The 5,304-nt window shown below is 37.1% G+C and overlaps 1 long non-coding RNA gene across 1 annotated transcript; it reads right to left on the reverse strand.

Annotated features, from left to right (window-relative positions):
• Positions 1 to 929: 929 nt before the first annotated feature.
• Positions 930 to 3,828, reverse strand: LOC143269155 (uncharacterized). The gene is made up of 2 exons (XR_013045508.1): positions 3,666 to 3,828; positions 930 to 1,314 (listed from the first exon to the last, which is right to left on the reverse strand). It is a non-coding gene; the product is annotated as an uncharacterized LOC143269155 (long non-coding RNA).
• Between the last annotated feature and the right edge of the window lie 1,476 nt (positions 3,829 to 5,304).

The following is a 5,304-nucleotide window of genomic DNA, read 5'->3' on the forward strand; positions in this document are numbered from 1 at the left end:
TTTTTTTCTGAGCTCACTGTAGGGTCTCATTGCCTGGTTCTTGCTATTAATATTTAGTGAAAATGTATTGTTAATGCTGACATCTTAATAGAATTCCATGTGGAATCTTGCATGTAACATACTATTTTAATAATTACCATGGCACATAAATATAAGATTTTACTAAACTCAGCCACCCTTTCCCAGGTTCAACTATTTTAATGATAATCAGAGAGTAGTCCTGTAATAACTTAGTTAAGAACTGGATCTTCATGATTAATTTATTGTCATTTTTTTTGAGAATTCAAGTGCACCTCCAAAGCTGTTGCAGAAGCAGAAATCCATTCACTTTGTTTTCTGTCAGTGGGGGGACTCCTCTGTGCACAACGATGCGGTTCAAACACAGCTCAATATATGATGCAAACAAGAAGATAAATTATAGAGCTGCAATGCTAAAAATAGCCCATGATTACCTGCCAGCTCCCTCTCTTTCATCAAAAGGAAATAGCACATAGCCACAGAATACAAATGACCAAATATAAAGCTGTGGGATGTCCAACAATTAATTTAAGGCTAAGCTTTGATTTCTGTGCTGTTAAACGACTCTCTGTGGGTGTATTTTGGGAGGGAAAGTGTACATGGTGTTATTGGTGACATTAGAAGAATTCTACTCAGGTACTGAAACCTGTCTTGCTCCATTCTGTTCCAGAGTACTGGTGTGTTCACACCTGAGCATGATGTAATCTCTATAATGACCCCTCACATTCCCAGAAGACTCTTAATGAGCTGGGCCAGGGTTGTGAAGAAAAGAGCTATGGGAGTTGAAAAAAAAAAGTCAAAGGAACCTTTGGCTGGGCTACAAAGAGAAGAAGAAAATTAAGGCTTTTTTCTATGTATTCTATATACACATAATTTGCTTCACACTACAATAATCATCATTTAAAACTGAATAATAAGCAATTATATTTTGATAATTACCAAAGTTATTTTTTCAACAGTACAAAGTTCATGATAACAAATAAAGGTTAAAGGCCAAATGTTCTTTTGAATGATATCTAAGAAATCTCTGTGAAGTTTGGTTTTCTCTCATTTACGCCCACTGTGACTACAAAAGGTAAAGGAGCTTACATATTTCATGAACTGCTTTCATTCAGATTCCTCTGTGTCAACTAGCCTATGACATTTGCTTTCCTGATTTATATTAAGTAAGTTTCCAAATATCTCCTTACTCTTGGAATACAGTAGCTCCTCACTTTAAATAGCCACAGGCCTGTGTTCATATTCCAGAACTCTGGGCCTGTAGTTGTTGTTCTGAAGTAGTGAGGTAGGATTTTCCTGTAAAATGGCTGGAAAAATAAGTAAAACCCTCTAAAAATGGTTTGTTAAGAATGTGCTTAAAGGGCTGAAGAGGTGGCTTAGGTTTAAGAACACATACAGGGTTCACAGTGGACCTGTGTTCACTTCCCAGCACCCAGATTGTGTGACTTACAACTCCCTGTAACCAGTTCCAGGGGTATCTAACATTTCTTACCAACTAATGCTCTTGCAGTCAGATGCACATATGCACAAACATATGTACACATAACTGAACCAAAATAGACCTTTAAGGAAAAAAAAAGACTGTGCCTAATATTGTGTAACTAAAATATGCTAATAACTACAAAGCATGAAGCATACTCAAAGTATCACACCACTAAGCATTCTTCTCAAAGAAAAAACATCACAGAAGCCCAATTCAGGATAAAATTGACAGATGCAGAGACCCACAGCCAGGTGGTGCCAGGCAGAGCTCCAGGAGTCCAATCGATGAAAGAAAGGAGGCATTCTAGGAGCAAGGGACATCGAGATCATGATGGGAAAATGTAGAATGATGGCCAGCCAAACTAGTGGAAACTCATGAACTGTGGAACAATAGCTGTAGAGCTCCCATGGAACTGGACTAGGCCCTCTGAATAAGCGAGACAGTTGTTTAGCTTGAACTGATTTGGGGGTCCCCAGGCAGTGGGATTGGGATCCGTCCTGGTGCATGAGTGGGCTTTTTGGAACCTAGTACCTATGGTGAGACACTTTGCACAGTCTTGGTGCAGGGAGGAGGGGCTTGGACATGCCTCAACTGAATGTACCAGGCTCTGCTGACTCCCCATGGGAGACCTTGCCTTGGAGGAGGTGGGAATGGGGGATGGGTTGTGGGGGAAGGCTGGGAGGAGGGAGGAGTTGGGGATCTGTGGTTGGTATGTAAAAGGAATAAAATATTTCTTAATAATAAAAATGAAAAAGTAAATAAAAAACAAAATTAACCAGCAGTGCCTATGGTGTGCTCTAGGCCACACAGTATCATAAAAATGCTTATACTGTTTCAGAGCATTATTAGCAATTCTCACTCTTTTGCAAAGTAAAGTTCGTTATCCTAATTGCTATGTACACAACTTAACTTGTTGAATGTACCTGGATTTGGGAAGACCTGCATCATCATGTGTTTGTCAAGTGAAAGTCGATTGTAAATAGAAGTAAACCTAAATCTGTGAATATTTAAAATAATGAATTTTGAAATTTTTTTTAATGAGATCATCTAAACATATTCTCTTTTCAATAACAGCTATTAACCACAACATTAAAAAATTAGGATTATGTTATTTTACATCTGTTTCAGTCAACAGAATTTTAGGCACATTTTTACATTTCTGAGGTATTATCTGGTGCATCTATACTGTGGGCTGTCAGGTCGGTGTCTTTCTGTTTCTGTCCAAGAAAGAGATCATCAACTACACTTGAAGACAAGGGGAAATGTAGAGATGATCTCTATGGTGCTTGACTGCTTAGAGTCTGGGGCCTCCATTTAGACACTAATTACATATCTTCCCAGATATCACCCCTTACATGTATACCCAGCAATTATATTAAATTATGTTTTGAGACAATTGCTGCAATAGGCATATTAAAACATTTCATTACAGAGGTTGTTACTAGATTCATAGGTGGTTGTATTTTTCTCCAATCATTAGAAAATGCTCTCAATTTTTATTGTATATAAAATATATATGCTAGTATATATATATATATATATATATATATATATATATATATATATATAAAGATAATATGGGCAAACAGTTTAATAATACATAATTTTGAAAATGCTACTCTGTTGATAATCCCTAATTTAAGTACTGGGCAAATTCTTTAAGTTGTCTGCTCAGATCTTGCTTACACAGTTTTATATACTATGCCAATGCCATCATTTAATTCATACAGTTTTGTTATATGTATTGACTTCTTTTTATAGCAGATAAATACCTGCCATTTCATCTATTCAATATGAAAATCATAATTTACAGATTCACCTGATATCAATGTTAAGAATATGATGCTACATGAAAGATATTAACTGTTGAATAGTTTGTGATTTTTTTAGTTATATTTTTAAAGTACCTTTAAATTATTGTTTTCCTTTTCCTATAAAAAATTTTTTCTACTCTAGGTACAGATCCAGGGTCTCATCCTTCCCTTCTAGCCCATTACCATCCCTTTGGGTCAGCCTCCAAACCACATAAACACTTTCTACCAGGGGCCACCAGTGGTCACAGTGGGCTGAGACACGGGTAGGCATTTTCAGTATCCTTCCTGTCCTCTGTTCTGATATCTCCAGACTTACACTTCATAGGCATACACAAGGTCCTCATACTCACAGATAAGCATTAGAAAAATCCAGAAATGTTAAACACACACTTTCCTCTTCAACATAAAGGATTTACACCTGTTTTGCTCAGAAATCTGGGAATAGATGTATCTAACAACCTGGTGATCTTTTGTTATTCTGTAGATTCAAGCTTCACGTGACTCCCCCAGAATCATACTTGACTCCTCTAGAATCCTGAGCACTGCTTCTAAGTCAATAGAACCCATTTTTATGATGTAGGTCCTATGTACATTGTGAAAGACATGTGCTTTGCAAAGGAGTTTTTACATAGTCATGCTCTCAGCTTTATTGTGATAGTTGTCACAAGGAAACCTTTTTCCAAAGTTATATTGTGCTTAAATATGTCAAAAATAAACTGCTAGGGTCAGATTCTAGCAGTTTGAACCAGTCCAGTTTCCTAAAATATGCTGAACTAGATTTCCTTCTTGCCTCTCACAGTTCATTACTCTGCAGGCTATATCATTTGCATGGATCCCACAAAACTTAGTCATTTAGCAACATTGCCTACAGGAGTTCCTCCTCTCATCCAACCTTCACTCCCTGGGGACTCCACCTCTTTGTGTGATCCCAACACCCCACCCCCACAGCTCTTCCCTGGTAGCCTTCTCAGCCTTTCCTCTTACCTTAAGCTCATCTCCATTCCTTTTTGTCACCTGAGGACCCACAGAAGCACACTTGGGACCAGTGACCACACAGCAGAATCCCCACCTAATAAAGACACGGCCAGATATCTATATGAAGAAACACCTCAAACATCATAACTCCAGCTACTTAAATCCAGCACAAAGGCGCAAATACGAAAGGCCAAGGCAATATGCCACTTCCAAAAGCCAGTAAAAGATTCTGAAAATGCAATTCAGCTGAGGCGCAAGACAAGGACTTCAAAATAGCAATTATGAGCATGTTCAAAGACCTTAAAGAGGATATAAATAAATGCCCCAATTAAGACCATGGAAGCACAAACAGTTGAATACAATAATGAAAACATTTTAAGACATGAAACTAGAAATACAATCAATAAGGAAAACTAGAAACACTAGAAATTAAAAATACAGGAGACCAAACAAAAATCTCAAAGGCAAGCCTTACCAACAAATCACAAGTCATTGAAGAGATAATAGTAGGTCTTGAAGACAAAGTAGAAGAATGGATAGCCCAATCCAAGAAAATGTTAAATCGAAAACATTACAATTACAAAACATCCAGGAAAACTAGGACACTATGAGAAGACCAAATCAAGGAATAATAAGAAGGAGATGAAAGTCAGGTCAAATACACAAAAAATATTTTTATCTAAAAAAGGAGGTGCTAATCAAGATACAAGAAGTATACAGAACATCAAATAGGCAGGACCAGAAAAGAAATTTCCAACAATACATGGTAAAAACAAAACAAAAATGTTACAGAACCAAGAAAAGGTATTAAACCTGCAAGGGTAAAAAACAAATAACAAATAACACAAATCCAGGTCCATTAGCATCTGATTTCTCAATTGAGACTCTCAAAGACAGAAGAGCCTGGATAGATGTTCTATAAACCCTGAGAGACCAAAAATGTCATCCAAGATTGCTATACCCAGCAAAACTATCAAGCACACTTCATGGGGAAAGAAAACTTTTCACCATAAA

This window comes from Peromyscus maniculatus, chromosome 18 (genome assembly GCF_049852395.1).
Source record: "Peromyscus maniculatus bairdii isolate BWxNUB_F1_BW_parent chromosome 18, HU_Pman_BW_mat_3.1, whole genome shotgun sequence".
In the NCBI taxonomy this organism is placed as follows: domain Eukaryota; kingdom Metazoa; phylum Chordata; class Mammalia; order Rodentia; family Cricetidae; genus Peromyscus; species Peromyscus maniculatus.